This window comes from Chelonia mydas, chromosome 1 (genome assembly GCF_015237465.2).
Source record: "Chelonia mydas isolate rCheMyd1 chromosome 1, rCheMyd1.pri.v2, whole genome shotgun sequence".
NCBI lineage: Eukaryota > Metazoa > Chordata > Testudines > Cheloniidae > Chelonia > Chelonia mydas.
Genome location: NC_057849.1, coordinates 94,559,784 through 94,577,382, shown reverse-complemented (window position 1 = coordinate 94,577,382; position 17,599 = coordinate 94,559,784). Strand labels below are relative to the sequence as shown.

The 17,599-nt window shown below is 44.9% G+C and overlaps 1 long non-coding RNA gene and 1 other non-coding gene across 2 annotated transcripts; one reads left to right on the top strand and one right to left on the bottom strand.

Moving 5' to 3' along the window:
- LOC122462078 lies at positions 1 to 9,469 on the bottom strand. The gene is made up of 3 exons (XR_006284421.1): positions 9,458 to 9,469; positions 8,606 to 8,607; positions 1 to 177 (listed from the first exon to the last, which is right to left on the bottom strand). It is a non-coding gene; the product is annotated as an uncharacterized LOC122462078 (long non-coding RNA).
- Positions 5,553 to 5,625, top strand: TRNAF-GAA. The gene has a single exon. It is a non-coding gene; the product is annotated as a tRNA-Phe (tRNA).
- Positions 9,470 to 17,599: the final 8,130 nt, after the last annotated feature.

Here is a 17,599-nt window from a genome sequence, read left to right as displayed (position 1 = left end):
ATGGTAAAAATGAGGAAGTAAGCAATTTTTCAGTAATAATGTGCTGTGACACTTTTGTGTTTTTTATGTCTGATTTTGTAAGCAAGTAGTTTTTAAGTGAGGTGAAAGTTGGGGTATGCAAGACCAATCAGATGCGTGAAAGGGTTATAGTAATCTACAAAGCCTGAGAACCACTGACTTAGCTAACAGTGGTATAACTGTCATGTGAGTAATATTACTGAAATGAGGTTGGATAGGATTTTCAGATGTGACTAAGTGACTTAGGACTTATTGAGGATCAGTGGGACTTGTGAGTCTACGTCACTTAGTCACATCTGAAAATCCTAGCCCAAGTTGTGCTTTTGAAAATCCCACATTTCAACCACTTCCTGCTCTCCTTGACCCAATGTTCTCAAGCAGCAGTTTCCCCATTTCTTTCCCCCTATCACCTGCTGGTTAGATTCAGCAGGTCAGATTGCCCTGTCAGGGAAATGTCCTGGGAGGAATATTTTTTTACCTTTATCACACCTGCTTCTACTGTGGAAGGAGGAGGATAAATGGTCCTCTAGTGTCCTGCTGATATAGAGAAGTGTAACGTTACATGACAAGTTGAAATCATAGCAATAAATATTGAACACAGCAAGGGAATTATGCACAACAGTTCAATCGATGGTGGCTCCTTGGAGCAAAAGGCTGGCCTTGTGATGAAAGAAATGGAGTGTGATTTGAGGGATGTTGGTTCCATTGCCAGGTGTCTCTCTACCTCCGTTTCCCATCTGTAAGACGGGGATAATAACTCTTCCTTTCTCCCATGCTTTGTCTGTCTTGTTTATTTAGATTGTATGCACTTTGGGAGTAGGGATTCTCTCTCTGTTTGTACAATACCTAGTATGAGGGGACCCTATTCTTGGCTGGGGCCTCTGCATGCTATCATAATGCAAATAAACAGTAGCAGGAATGTCTTTGCCCACCTTAATTACCCTGCACTATAAACTGTAAAATATATTATTGTGACCCAAGAAAATTTTAATGCCAACTGGCTTACTGGCATATCCTGATTCTGGTGTGTACATTCTGGTTCCCCAGAGAATATCTGTGAGGTCTTAAATGAAAGCCAAGGTCATGCTGGTTGTTAATACTGTTGTAAAATATATGTACAGATGCTATGTAAGGGGTTGTGTATTTATACTGAAAATATGTTTTTTAAAGTCTGTATCGAGGTATCAGTCTCAAGCAAAGGTGAAAGACAGGTTTTCCATCAGACAAGAGGTAAGAAATTCATACCTGTCTGTCAGGATGTAACACTTAACACACATATGAAGTCAAATGTTAACAAAGCAATGTGAAATCAATAGGGAAGCAACACATAGGAAAAACAAGCCGGGGTGGTTATCCTGTCTGAGTACAAACAATGAACATTGGTTGTATATTTAGGAAAGAAAGAAGAGACCCCCTCTTCCTGCACCTAAACAATAAATGGACAGTGCAATTACATTCAAGAACATGGGATTTCAGCCAAGCTTGGTTGAAAACACTGCAAAGGACTTGGGATATGAGAAGCTCCCATCTAAAGAAGCTTAACCTGTTAGTTTAGTCTCTAGAAAGCATGTTACGATTGTATGTTTTACATGTAACCATTTGTTTCCAATAGTCTTCCTCGTTATCTTCTGAAACTCTAGTTTTTAATGAAAACAAGAATAAGTTTCTCAGTGCTGTAGTGTTAAGCAAATTGCTGAATCTTACAAGCGTGGTGTGTGCACGACAGACCTGGTATTTCTATTTCTATGCACTTATTGTTAATCTGCAAGGGAAAGTAAGGGCTGGCGTAGCCCAGAGGAGAGTGCTTGGGTTACTATAACAGGTTGGTGTTATTAGGGAGCTGACTCCCAGTTTAGCACAAGTAAGACTCCCTCTTACTGAGGCTGGGGGTAACAAGGTACTCAGTCTGGGATACCCATCACAATTATACTATAAACTGAGTTTACCTTTCCAAGTGAGTTTTGCATACACACTACCCAAAGTCAGCAGCCTCCTCCTTCGGCTATCCCTTGATACAGGGATGATGTCCGCCGAGGGGGTTCATTGCTGAGTTTTTAGGTGGCTGAGGAGCCCAATTCGTGCCCTGCAGATTTTCCCACAGAAGTGACAGATGTAATCTTGGAGGAGACATAGACAGCTGGACTGTTGTGCCCTTTCTCTCCTCCTCTGTTGCTTCTCTGTCTCATGAGCACATCTGTTCTCCTGAAAGTGAACTGTGGGTTGGTGTGTTCTGTTCCACGCCAAGTCCTGCCAGTTTGTTGGGTTGAGGCCTCCCTTTTTAAGGTGTACTTTCAGTATGTCTTTGAAGCACTTTCGCTGCACTCTGCAAGCCATTCGTCCCTGACTTAAGGGAGAGAAGAGTACTTGCTTCGGGAGGCAAGTGTCAGGTATACGTACGGAGTTGGTGTTTCTTGACCTGCACTTCTACACTGCTGATGTTGGCTGCAAAGAGAATGCTGATGTAGCTGGCATCAACTGGAACAAATACAAACATTTTAGAAAGGTCAGGGCCAGTCGAAAGGCCCTTGCTGCTCTGGGTGTAATGGCTGTGAAAACTCTCCTGGAACTAGTGTTTCAAATTTTATGAATATGGTCACACATACTGTAGAGTTTAAAAAGATTCTAAAGATTACAAGATTAGGCGAGCTCATTCACTGGAAGATGTGCTCACTAATTGATTACATGCATCATTTTTGAACACGCCGGTCATAACCAGAGCAATGGAAAATTATGAAAAGAATATGAGATGCCAAGATTTTCATTTTGTCATAAATGATTGCTGCTTTAGAGTACCTTTCCACTAAGCAAAATGAGGGTTTTTTCTGCTCTCTGCAATTGAAATCTTCCACCTGTTTTTTCTTTCGTTTGCTTTGTTTTTGAGATGTCTTTATGAGCAACCACTGATCATATCCTCAGCATTTCTAGTTCTGAAAGTAAAAAGAAAAGGAGTACTTGTGGCACCTTAGAGACTAACCAATTTATTTGAGCATGAGCTTCTGAAAGTTCTGAAAGTGTATGTCACGTCTAGCGCTGCTACACTCAGAATGCTAGGGAAAGCAGTGGATAGCAAAAGAACTCCCAAGGGGCAATGGGATAGCTTGAGAAAGCTGATGCTTAGTCTAAAGCTTAAAAAAAGATATAAATGAGGTGACATTTGCCACCATGTTCTTCTCTAGGGGCTGCCTGGGCGGAGGCTGTGGTGCATTGCTTCCTGTATCCTGCAGCAGACAGCAGGATCATGATGGTAAGGCTTTTGAGGGTTAGCCCTCAGAAAGAGAGAAATCTCTCAGGTACCTTCACCAAGTTCTATTCAAATCTCAGTAAATAACTAGTCACCAGTAGGTGCACTTTCTGAGGCACAATTACACTCTGTGCAAGAGCTATCCTTAAATGCACACACTCCCTCCCCCTTGGTAAGACAAATATTAATTCTTTTTTATTATGTCATTGATGCCTCAACAATGTGCTTGGCACAGTCCAGTAATAATAATACTCATACCTTGTGCTTCATACTGGTTTTCAGCAGTAGATCCCAAAGCACTTTACAGAGGAGGTCAGTATCATCTTTTTTACAGAGAGGGAAACTGAGCCACAGAGAAATGACATGACTTACCCAGACTAATGGCAAAAACAAGACTAGAACTTAAGTCAGTGGCTCTCAAACTTTTTTTTACTGGTGACCCCTTTCACATAAGTCTCTGAGTGTGACTCCCCTTATAAATTAAAAACACTTTTTTATATATTTAATGCCATTATAAATGCTGGAGGCAAAGCGGGGTTTGGGGTGAAGGTTGACAGCTCGCAACCCCCCGTGTAATAACCTCGTGCCCCCTGAGGGGTCCCGACCCCCAGTTTGAGAACCCCTGACTTAAGTCATCTGTAACCAAGCCTAGGGTGCTGTCTTCTAGTACAAATCAAAGCAATCTCCTGTCCCCTAAGGAGCTTACAGGCTAACTGCAGATGCAATGAGGGGAGTAACAGGGCAATGTGGAGGAGTGTGGCAGAAGAGACCAGGACAACCCTCAAAATTATCTGGGTGCTTAGTGCTGCCTAGTGCTCAGACTGATGGAACAATATATTTGTTTTTTTAAAGATTAGTAGAAAAAAATTGCTCCCATGTTCAATTCCACTTTTCAAACCTGTATCCATGAAGTATCCCATCTTCAATGCAGGTTCTTCTTGCTTGGTACTTACAGTCGTCTCTTATGTGGGTTTCCTGTGATAGCGTCCACCTCCATGTGGACAACGTCATTGGACAATCTCCATCCAAGCTGGCATGTCTGGGAGTGGCCTCTTTCGCTCCACCCACCCCTGGAAAGAAGAAAGTGATGGGCCCATTAACAACCTAAGCTACCAAACAGAAGGTGGAGTAGAGTGAGAGGGTGATCTTTCCCCTCTACCCAAGGGAAATATAAACAGTGCAACCTCTTCCAGTCTGATCCTTCTGGAATGCTGTGAGTTGCAAATAAATGCACAGAGGTGTGAGAGCCAAATACGAGTTGCTCCAGCTCTACCTACTCCCCCATGCATGTACATAAAGCCCTGTAACCCCCAAAGCTTTATATTATTAAAATGATTGTATATATTGAAATAAATGCATACACTGAGAATAAGCTGTGTTTTTGCAAGGATTTGGAGTTAGACACTCAAATAAACCTAGGAATTTGTGCAGAGCTCCACATACAGAACATGTAGCTGGAGCACTAGGTGATAAACAAACCCTTCGAGACGTTGAGGGAAAAACTACTCTATATGTTCCTAAGACCAGAGGGTGGAGGGCTGGGCACTGTCAAGCTGGACAACTCTCTCCACACCTGCTACTGTTTATGAGTTATCAGGGAGCAAAATAAAGGCATTCAAAGTGTTGCCCTATGAAAAAACATCACACTTCATTCATGTTTTGATAACTCCAAAATGGCCATACAGACCTGATCAGCCTTTAAACAGCACCAAAAATCAAAGCAAATATTTTGGGACTCAGGAGCAATACAAGAAATTTTATTGCTAAAGATCATTTTTTTTCCTCCAGAAAATTATATGCATCTGGAAATAGAGGGGTACAATGAAAGGATTTTATCTTATTATTAATCATAATTATCTATATATAGTAGGCAAAATGTATTTGCCGGGATCTGTCTTTGCTATATTCTGTGCAGTAGGTAATAGATGTGTTTAGCAGCAACTGGCTTTTTTATTTCAAGGGTTGATTTGTTTTATTTACATGTACCTCAAAAACAATGAGCATGTGCAAAACAAGTATTCCCTCAGGTTGTCTTGCATGTGTGTCACGCTGATGGTGGAGGGGGTGCCAACATAAACGTTTCATTATATAATTTAATACAAGCACAATGGGAAACACTAACTAGTTTATGAGCTGCTGAAGGGCAGAGAATGTATATTTCCCTACATTTTCCCCACACATCACTTTAATATTCAGCAAATAACAACGCACAATGAATATAAAACAACAAAAAGGGGAGGATGATCACAGTGAAATGACTTTTTAGCTAGTCCCTGAAACCATTTGAACATGAGCCGAAATAGCTCAGTTGGGAGAGCGTTAGACTGAAGATCTAAAGGTCCCTGGTTCGATCCCGGGTTTCGGCAGATAGCTTTTTTTTTTCTTTTGCGTGCTTAATGCGAAGTGAATGGCCATCTCCCCCCTTGTCTCTTCCCGACGCCGCCTCAGCTCCGGCCCTATGCCGCAGGGGGGCTCTGTTGCGCCCCGCCTATAGGCGCAGAGAGGCTGGGGGAGCAGCACTCCCCGTGGCCGGGGAAGGGGCATTTCTCTGCCGCAGTGCGGGGAGAGACCGGGCCCCCCCAGCCTGGTGCCCCCGGCCCTGGAGAAGGGGGTGGCGGGCAGCCCCCAGGCAGGCGCCGCAGCGTCCGAGGCAGCAGCCAGCCGCGGCACCGCGCTCCCTTCCCGGCCGCCTGGGCTCCGCCGGGGCGGGCCTCCCCGTGTGCCGGGGCCGAAGTGCGCCCCGGGGCGAGGGGGCCGGCGGGGAGAAAAGCTGCCGGAAAGGGGGCGGCGTGTGGGTGGCCGCGGGGCGCGTGTTCCCCACTGGCTGGGCCGCGGGGTTAAGGGCCCAAGACGTTTGAGGCGGGGGGCGGCTCGAGGGGACTCCGGTCAGTGAAGTATTTGACTCTCGAGCGCCCGGAGCCTAGCCCCCAGATCCACCCCGGTGGCGGGGTGTCCGTGCCGCGCAGCCGCGCTTGTCGGCCTCCCCCGGCGTCAGGCGGGGAACCCACGGGCCCGGCACCCATTTGGCTTCTCTTCTCCTTTGCCGCCCTCGGCCTTCCCTTTCTTCTGTAACTCGCGCCAACTGGACCTCCCTTCCTTACCATTAAAAAAAAAATTCTTCTCCTAGTGTTCTGTGCACGCTAACGTTTACCCTGGTTTGTGCAGGTTTTGTCATTGTGCTATTTAATTTACATTTTTAATAGCAAGCAAGCCCTGAAAATACGAATGGAAAATACGAATACTGGCGCCACCCCACTCCGCTCCTGTCCCTTCCCCCCAGCTGTGGCTCCAGCCTCGGCTTTCTTACCCCTGGCCTCAGCCCCCTTCCCAGAGCCATGGCCCGGACCCTGGCCTTGGCTGGAGTCGGGGATGTGAGGTAAAAAGTTTAGGAACCGCTGTAGTAGCTTAAGCAATCACATCTCTGTGTTTTGTAGTACAGTATAGCACTTGGTTGTCACTGTAAGTTTGTAATTTACTAATTTATTTCTAAAGTTTTAATTCCCCACCTCCCCCCTCGCCAATACCACAAATTTACTCTTTTTTCAGTTGCCTTTGATCCTCCAATGAAGCTCAGGTGAGGATTGCCTTTCTCAGCTGTTATTTTGCCTCAATCCTGAGCCTTAGCATTTTTTACACTGCAATTTTTAGCCCTGAAACCCAAGACTCAGGAGTCCAAGTGAGCTGACCTGGGTTCATTTTTCCCATTCGGGAATTTTGTTCCAGTGTAGACATACCCTAACAGGCTGTGGGAAAATCAACCATATTGTTCTGTTTTATTACCTTTGTGTCATACCACATTCAAACTCATGCTAATTACCACTTTCCAGGTTTCTCCTTCCCAACAACTACCTCTATTTCCATTATTTTTCTCCAGATGAATTGGTTCGCTTTTTCTCTTTTCAAGATGGATCATCTACTAAGAAGTAGATTCAGCACATCTTCTCTAGCTGAAGCTTCTACTTTTAGAATCATTAAGGTTGTTTTCTTTGTACCTGAGGAACTCCTTGGATGATGAACATAAGAACAGCCATACTGTGTCAGATTAGTAATCCATCTAGCCCAGTATCCTGTTTTCCGACTGGTGCTTCAGAGGAAATGAGCAGAACAGGCAATCACTGAGTGAGTCATTTCCTGTCATCCACTCCTAGCTTCTGGCAGTCAAGCTAGGGACACCCGGAGCATGGGGTGGTTGTATTTTTTTCCGACAGATACCTGGGTAGAGAGGTTACTTTCCCTCTATTTAGCACTGGTGAAATTGCTGCTGGAATACTGTGTCTAATTCTGGTACCCACAATTCAAGAAGGATGTTGATAAATTGGAGAGAGTTCAGAGACGAGCCACGAAAACGACTAAAGGATTAGAAACATGCTGTATAACAAGAGACTCAAAGCGTTCACTCTATTTATCTTAACAAAGAGAAGTTTAAGGGGTGATTTGATTACAGCTTATAAGTAGCTACCTGGGGAACAATATTTCATAGAATCATAGAATCATAGAATATCAGGGTTGGAAGGGACCTCAGGAGGTCATCTAGTCCCACCCCCTGCTCAAAGCAGGACCAATCCCCAATCAAATCATCCCAGCCAGGGCTTTGTCAAGCCTGACCTTAAAAACTTCCAAGGAAGGAGATTCTACCACCTCCCTAGGTAACGCATTCCAGTGTTTCACCACCCTCCTAGTGAAAAAGTTTTTCCTAATATCCAACCTAAACCTCCCCCACTGCAACTTGAGACCATTACTCCTTGTCCTGTCCTCTTCTACCACTGAGAATAGTCTAGAACCATCCTCTCTGGAACCACCTCTCAGGTAGTTGAAAGCAGCTATCAAATCCCCCCTCATTCTTCTCTTCTGCAGACTAAACAATCCCAGTTCCCTCAGCCTCTCTTCATAAGTCATGTGTTCCAGACCCCTAATCATTTTTGTTGCCCTTCGCTGGACTCTCTCCAATTTATCCACGTCCTTCTTGTAGTGTGGGGCCCAAAACTGGACACAGTACTCCAGATGAGGCCTCACCAATGTCGAATAGAGGGGAACGATCACGTCCCTCGATCTGCTGGCTATGCCCCTACTTATACATCCCAAAATGCCATTGGCCTTCTTGGCAACAAGGGCACACTGCTGACTCATATCCAGCTTCTCGTCCACTGTAACCCCTAGGTCCTTTTCTGCAGAACTGCTGCCTAGCCATTCGGTCCCTAGTCTGTAGCTGTGCATTGGGTTCTTCCGTCCTAAGTGCAGGACCCTGCACTTATCCTTATTGAACCTCATCAGGTTTCTTTTGGCCCAATCCTCCAATTTGTCTAGGTCCCTCTGCATCCTATCCCTGCCCTCCAGCGTATCTACCACTCCTCCCAGTTTAGTATCATCCGCAAATTTGCTGAGAGTGCAATCCACACCATCCTCCAGATCATTTATGAAGATATTGAACAAAACCGGCCCCAGGACCGACCCCTGGGGCACTCCACTTGACACCGGCTGCCAATTAGACGTGGAGCCATTGATCACTACCTGTTGAGCCCGACAATCTAGCCAACTTTCTACCCACCTTATAGTGCATTCATCCAGCCCATACTTCTTTAACTTGCTGACAAGAATACTGTGGGAGACCGTGTCAAAAGCTTTGCTAAAGTCAAGAAACAATACATCCACTGCTTTCCCTTCATCCACAGAATCAGTAATCTCATCATAGAAGGCGATTAGATTAGTCAGGCATGACCTACCCTTGGTGAATCCATGCTGACTGTTCCTGATCACTTTCCTCTCGTGTAAGTGCTTCAGGATTGATTCCTTGAGGACCTGCTCCATGATTTTTCCAGGGACTGAGGTGAGGCTGACTGGCCTGTAGTTCCCAGGATCCTCCTCCTTCCCTTTTTTAAAGATTGGCACTACATTAGCCTTTTTCCAGTCATCTGGGACTTCCCCCGTTCGCCACGAGTTTTCAAAGATAATGGCCAATGGCTCTGCAATCACATTTGCCAATTCCTTTAGCACTCTCGGATGCAACTCGTCCGGCCCCATGGACTTGTGCACGTCCAGCTTTTCTAAATAGTCCCTAACCACCTCTTTCTCCACAGAGGGCTGGACATCTACTCCCCATGTTGTGATGCCCAGCGCAGCAGTCTGGGAGCTGTCCTTGTTCGTGAAGACAGAGGCAAAAAAAGCATTGAGCACATTAGCTTTTTCCACATCCTCTGTCACTAGGTTGCCTCCCTCATTCAGTAAGGGGCCCACACTTTCCTTGGCTTCCTTCTTGTTGCCAACATACCTGAAGAAACCCTTCTTGTTACTCTTGACATCTCTTGCTAGCTGCAGCTCCAGGTGTGATTTGGCCCTCCTGATTTCATTCCTACATGCCCGAGCAATATTTTTATACTCTTCCCTGGTCATATGTCCAACCTTCCACTTCTTGTAAGCTTCTTTTTTATGTTTAAGATCCGCTAGGATTTCACCGTTAAGCCAAGCTGGTCGCCTGCCATATTTACTATTCTTTCGACTCATCGGGATGGTTTGTCCCTGTAACCTCAACAGGGATTCCTTGAAATACAGCCAGCTCTCCTGGACTCCTTACCCCTTCATGTTAGTCCCCCAGGGGATCCTACCCATCCGCTCCCTGAGGGAGTCGAAGTCTGCTTTCCTGAAGTCCAGGGTCCATATCCTGCTGCTTACCTTTCTTCCCTGTGTCAGGATCCTGAACTCAACCAACTCATGGTCACTGCCTCCCAGATTCCCGTCCACTTTTGCTTCCCCCACTAATTCTTCCCTGTTTGTGAGCAGCAGGTCAAGAAAAGCTCCCCACCTAGTTGGCTCGTCTAGCACTTGCACCAGGAAATTGTCCCCTACGCTTTCCAAAAACTTCCTGGATTGTCTATGCACCGCTGTATTGCTCTCCCAGCAAATATCAGGAAAATTAAATAATTAATAACAGGCTTCAATCTAGCAGGGAAAGATATAACAGAATCCAATGACTGCAAGTTGAAGCTAGAGCAGGGGTGGGCAAACTACGGCCCGCAGGCCAGATATGGCCCGAGAGCCGTTTTAAGCCAGCCCGCGAGCTTCCACTGCGGTGCTGGGTCGAGGACACACCACACAGCTTGGCTCCACTCTGGTTCTCCAGCGGGGGCGCCGAGTCAGGGGTCACACCACGTGGCTCCTGGAAACCATGGCATGGCCCTGCCCTGAGGGTCAGGGGCTGTTCCCAGACTGGGAGCTGGAGAAGGGACATGCCACTGTTTCCAGGAGCCGCTTGAGATAAGCACTGCTCGGAGCCTGCACTCCTGAGCCTCTCCCCACACCTCACCCCTCTTCCCCAGCCCTGATCCCCCTCCCACTATCTGATCCCCTCAATCCCAGCACCAAGCACCCTCCTACACCCCAAACCTCTCATCCCCAGCCCCACCACAGAGCCCGCACCCCCAGCTGGAACCTGCACCCCTTCCCTCACCCCAACCCCAATTTTGTGAGCATTCATGGCCCGCCATACAATTTCTATTCTGCAATGTGGCCCTCAGGCCAAAAAGTCTGCCTACCCGTGAGCTAGACAAATTCATACTGGAAATAAGGTGTAAAATTTTTAATGGTAAGAGTAATTAACCATTGGAACAATTTACGAAGAATTGTGATGGATTCTCCACCATGGACAATTTTTAAATCAAGGCTGGATGTTTTTCTAAAATATGCTCTAGGATTTATTTTGGGGGAAGTCCTGTGGCCTGTGTTAGACTAGGAGGTTAGAAGATGATCTCACATTGGTCCCTTCTGGCCTTGGAATCTATAACTCTTTGCAAACAGCAGGTATCACTAGAGCTGGCAACACTGGAGATGCTGGAGCGGGAAGAGCACACAGGCAAGCCTAAAAAACCGACAGTATATTTTCAAACAGTTCAAATAATGGCTGGATGTTTTTTGTATGAAAATGTAGAGTTTTCAATGTACCCTATTTTTGTGTGTTAAGCCTGATTTGGAACAGCCCATTTATGAAAATTTAGCCTTCACTCTCCATTTGTTTATCAATGTTATCTTTATTAATTGGTGATTCTGAGAGGAAACAACGTGGGGTTTTTCTGGCCATGCTTGTTAATTTCTATATACCCGTTCATATGCTGCTTTCTTACACTAAATGAACCATTCATCATTTTGGCCTAAAGTGCTTTTTGTTTCATCCCACTTGTCCATCCTTATTTCCCCTTCTATTTGCTAGTGAGACATAATTGGGCTGAGGTCAACTGTAAAAAGTGTGTAAATGTATATAAGATGTCACAATAACCGATAGTAAATGTTGATGGAAAATAAGTCAAGATGCATTTAATCATGGATGCTATAAGAGAATCAGACAGAGAGCTTAAATTAGCCCAAACAAAATAAATAAGGCCATGTTGATATAATTCAAGGACTATGCTGAAATAATGCTTGGTTAAAAATAGAAGATGTAGAACCAGAAATTAATGAACCAAAATTAGTGTGTTATCTATTTGGCCAACTTGGTAGACAAAATAATGAGGGATGAACTATTTCGCCCACAACTCCCTTTTTGGGTCCTTAAAAGAAAAGATGCTGGGGTCGGGGGAAGGGAAGTATATAGAAGAACAGACGGAGGCTACTGGAGTGAGCTTCACCATCATGGCTGGCATTCCTGCCCTCCTGGGACCCCAAACCTTCTTTGTCCTAATCCTATGGGATGTGCTGACCAGATCAGACCAGAGAGAGGGATCCAGTTGAGATCACCAACCCTACCAGCTCCAGTGGAATCCCAAACAGCATTTGAGATGAAACGGGATCAGACTTTAACAACAGTAGCGACAATAGCAGCACCAGCCCCATCTCAACTAACTTTTTCTCTTTTCCCCACAGGGACAGTTATTACCATCTCTGATACTGTTACATTGCATTTACAGTATATTGCACAGACAGGAGAACAAATCCCTACTGAAGTGCAACATGATAATACAATAGAAACAATACCAGCTGGCTGTCAAACAAGGGGTTTTTTTCCTTCTAAAAACTCTGTCCAGCTAAAGAGGAAGGGAACAAGGGAGACTGTTAAAACAAGAGGTTTACTTAATACTTTACATTTCAAAGGCTATCACTTTAATAAAAGGTTAAAAGGATTTTTAATGGTGTGTTTGCAATGGGTCTAAGCCAGTGGTTCCCAAACTTGTTCCGCTGCTTGTGCAGGGAAAGCCCCTGGCAGGCCGGGCCGGTTTGTTTACCTGCCGTGTCTGCAGGTTCGGCCGATCATGGCTCCCAGTTGCCGCGGTTCGCTGCTCCAGGCCAATGGGAGCTGCTGGAAGTGGCACAGGCCGAGGGACATACTGGCCCCCACTTCCAGCAGCTCTCATTGGCCTGGAGCAGCGAACTGCGGCCACTGGGAGCCGCGATCGGCCAAACCTGTGGACATGGCAGGTTAACAAACCGGCCCGGCCCGCCAGGGGCTTTCCCTGCCCAAGCGGCGGAACAAGTTTGGGAACCACTGGTCTAAGCAGATTGGGGCCTGTCTATAACCAAGCCCTGGACCTGTTTAACACTCTTTAATGTTTGACAGTGACTGGCCATCAGGAGCTTTTCTTGCAGCCACGGCCTCCTGAGCTGTGATGGGAGGGAGGGGAAAGTAGTGGCCACTCCCCTTCTCTGGTGCTCCTAGATATACCACCTTGGTGTTGGTTTCTGGGGCTGCCAACAGGGGTTGGGCCCTGCCCCCTTCTGGAGACACCTGGGGCACAACCCTACCTTCCAGGGGCAGTGGGACTCAGGCTTTGAGCTTCAGTCCTGGGGTGGTGGGGTGGCAGGCTCTGGCTGCAGGGCTTCAGGCTCCAGCCCTGGGCTCCGGCTGCACTGCGGCAGGCCCCAGGCTCTGGCTGTGTGGCTTTGGGCTCTGTCCTTGGGCTATGGGGCTTCGGGCTCTAACCTCCTCCCCCCGCCTCCCTGTCCCCCGCTACCTCCCCTGACAACCCATCCAGGGTTTAATTTGTCCCCAGGCTTGCCAGAGCTGAGTAAGTCTGGTGTGAAAAGTGTATGTTTGTGTAGGATACTTGTATGTTTGTTAGTATCACTTTTCACAGCAGACTTACTAGCTACCAATAAACAAATGACAATGCTTTGGACGTGTATATGTGCATATTTATTTGGTTTTTCCCAAAGTTAATTAAGAATTTCACAAAAAATTGTCAGAGCGGCCACCAGCAAGAGTTGGTGGTCGCACTCTGAGGCCACCAAATAATTGGTTCTGAGAACCCCGGACTGGGATATGTTGACACCGTCTATCTAAATGAGTACAACAGACAGCTTTTCACAGGTTAGCAATTATTGTAGTAATGTGAATAAATAATGTCTCCTGGCATTGTCCCTAGAAGTGCTAGCATTAGACCAGAGTTAATTTTTGTACTAAAGGTTTCTGACAGCATTTAAAAAATTGTGTTTGGTGGTACAGAAATGCTTTCAAATGAGTATTTTGACATGGTATGCCATGAAGGGGCTGTTCGGAGGCCACTATGATTTTTCATGTCAATCCATATATAGAAGCTGTTCTGAAATTCAGATGCATATTAAACAAATAAGAGTATTATACAGCATATGTACAAGCAGACCATATTCCAACTTTAATAACCTGGACCTTATGATTTTAAAACCTACAAAACATTAATCATTATGGATTAATATCTTGAAAATTTTTGTTTAAAAGCTTTTTAGTTTTAGAAGCATGGAAGAACATTCAAAAGTTAGACAAAGCCTTAAAATGCATTTATTTTTCTGTCCTTGAATTGAAAAATTAGAGCTGCTTTGAGCAGAATTCTACATCTTAACAACCTGAAATTTTGTGGATGAGTGGTATGGCGCTGAATCCAGAATTTTGCAGTTGGATCCAACCTCTACAATGAGCCAACCCAAAATTCTAGATCTAAACATTTCCAAACTTATGTTAAAAATTCATATACAATATGCGCTCATCTTTGTTAGAAATGGTTATTAGATTTGTATAAAAATATAATGTACTATATCTGATCCAAAAACTGTATGGAATTGTTTTGCTGGGGTTGGGTGAAACCATGTTGAAGATGGTGAGCATGCTAGCTGCCCTTTATTCAGGATACAAGTGAAAAAGCAATTAAGCTTTTTTATGGAATAAGATTGCTGAGACAATAGAAGCCACCCCCCAAAACGCAGCCCACATGCAAGGTGAATCAGTAGCTGAACTTTGTGGGCAAAGTGCTTTCACTGGGGTCTGAATGCAAATGCAGGGCACTGGGTATTGTTTTGGCAGACTGGAGTGTGTATGTTTGTGTGGACAGAGTGAGAAGCACCACATGCAAAAAGCCCAGGGCAGCCAGAGATGCACTTGCAATTTTACTGAGAGAAGGCTAAATGAGAGTTTTTTGGACAGAATGCTGGCTGTAGAAAGAGGCTTGGAGGATTGACTAACTAAACTGTCTCCTGTTGTTTGAGTCCTACTGTGTTCAGGGAAACAGGACTTTGTGTACATTCTTCGTAAACAAATATGGTCACTCTAAAGAACTACTGACTCAATCATTAAATTTCTCTTCCTAAGAGAAACCACCAGCAAGACCCTGAGTAACCCCTTAGGTCAAAAGGGGAAACATGTTTATATTTAGTGTAAATTTGTTTGTGCACAAAATTCTTCCCCCCAGCACCCTCCCCAAGTCTGTTTCTCTTTCAGGGCCCAGCCTACTTATAAACAGTACCAATTCCAGTGAGGGTGGGCCTCTAAGGGTCTATCTTTGCTACAGAGTTAACCTGGGTTATCAGCACCCGGGTCTGAGCAGCTAAACTACAAAACTCTCCCAAAGTTATTGGGTCTCCACTATGCTGCACCCAACTGTGTGTCGCTAGAACTTCTAGGGGCACACGTTATGGGTCTTTGTGCTGCAGTAAGCTGACTTACCCATGATTCGTTCCTGGTGAAACGTGGGAGAATTTGTCTGCTCTTCTGGGCACGTGGGGGAATTGTGGAAAGAGACTGGACAACTATCAGAACTTGAGTGATTGAGCCTGTGTCCTTGTTGCAAAGTGGGTGTGGTATACCCAAGTGAAAGCAGAACCCAGCTGGGCCAGCTAGACCAGGCTGAGAGAACCCTTAACTCAAGTGACAGTTTGTGTGTGGATGGGAGACTGATTAGTGGCAACACCCAAGTAAGAGCCTGTGTTAACTCTCCAGCCAACGCATACCCTAAGTCTGTACCCCAGACTGCCAGCGCAATAGTTAATTCCCTTTTCCTCTATTACCTTCTTGTAGAATTAGAGGCAAGAAAGTTCTCATACTTCAAGAGAGTAACAATCAGTATTTTCTCAAACAGAACAGACACATTCAGTACAGATGAGATAAAAAGGAAAGCTGTTGTATTTATTTTAAAGTATAGCAGTATATAACATATGGGGAACTTTAAACATTAATCACTTTACTCACAGTCATCTAGAAGTTTGGTAAAGCTCTACAAAGCACCATATCTTGCCTTTTCCAGCACTAAGTATGTCTCTGACATCCTCTGTGGAAAATGTCTCGATTTTATTTGGAGCTTCCTTGTACCTGCAAGTTCCTCCACCCTGCCTTCTTTGCCTGTCATGGCTATAATTAATAATACTTAGCACAAAATGCTTAGTATGTAATGTCAGTAGTCTTCATAATACCCCTGTAAGGTAGGCAAATGCCCATGTCTTGAATGCAGGAATCCAATGCCATGGATGTTAGTTTCAGGAAAGATGCTAAAGAAGACATTTACTAATATCTGCCCTGGAAAGGCCTCCTCTACTGAGTACTTAGGAGCACCTGGAAATTGTCTGCCTTAGACAATATTTACAGTATGCAGACAGCTCCCCACGTATTAGTTTGGGTTAGGTGATTAAGGCCACACTGATTCTGTATTCTCCCGTGACCACATTAATTAAGAGTTATATATAATTACTGAGTTGTCACCTCACAAAGAAATAAATGGAAGGTCCTAACAGTTTCAGGGGGAATTAATAAGATTTATTTGGGCTCTTCTCTATGATCATATGACAGTCTGCTGAGGAAGACATAACTTTAGCAAATGAACCTAATAGTCATATTTATACAGAAATCTGTTTCAGAAATAAAAGATTATAAATGCTATCATTGTTTAACATATAGAAATGTGACAGTGAAAAGAATCATTGTTGGCAGAAGTACCACTTTGCCTGCTAGCAATGCTACTTTGAAGGACGTAGTTTATAGGAAAGCTGACCCGCATAGAGTTTTGCATTTAATAACCATATGCTATATGTACTTGAGTAGTTTACATCAGAAAAGCATTTGTAGACATTGTATTCTATATAGTTTTATACCACACTTATCACCACAGTATCTGAGCACCTTCCAGTAGCGCATTAAGCAATTTCACTATATATCTGTTGTGACAGGATCCCCTGGGTGCCACCTGGGATTGTGGAACCGCTGTGCCCCTTTTCTCACTATCCTGGGTTGTCTCTCACACTGCCTTACTGCTGCGAAGCAGCAAACCTCTCCAGATGCTGTCTCCACTCAGTTCAACTGCATGTGGAGCCCCACACCCAGCTAGATTGTGATTCATGAGTGGCTCTGGAAGCATTCATGCACAAAGAAAGGCACCAGCCAAATCCTCCCAGCCTTGTACCCTAGGAATATACTATCTTGCATTGTTCAAGACCCTTTCTTGAGCAAAGCAAGTTTATTAATTGGTTCACCACTTCATCAATGGAAAATGGATATACAGTAGCCTTTGTAACCGAAGCAGATTTACTAGTCACCTCAGTCATACTCACTGGTAAGGATAAACATTAAAGTAAGTTAATTGATTACAAAAAAGAGATTAAGTGATTATAGGTGATTGACTTTTTGCCTGAGTTAGTTACCAAAAGAAACTAAAACATAAGCACACAGTCTAAACACTGAACCCTATTAGGCTGGGCAATATCTAGATTAAGCAGTTTCTCATCTCACTGTATATTGCAGTTCATAATACACAAATTTCACCCTTGAAACTTGGGCAAGTCTCATCTGTTGGAGTCTTCAGTCTTCTGAGCATTCTTGTTGCTTGCAGCATAGGTGGTGGGAGGAGAAAAGGCCAAGCATGGGACCCCTGTGTTCTGTTTTATACCCTTAGTCCATGTGCTTGGAGAACATATGTCCAGTCCTGAGACCTCCCACCCCGCAGCTGAAGCCTGGAGCCCTGAATGGGGTGTGTGTGGAAGGGGCTGGAAAACAGTCTGAGAATTTAAGCCCTGGAGAGGACTGATCTTTGTGGGAGTCCACCAATGAGGAGTCTAATGGTGAAGGTGCAGAAACTTTCCTATCACTATGCCTTATGTGCCTCCCTGCAGGAAGGACTCAAACCA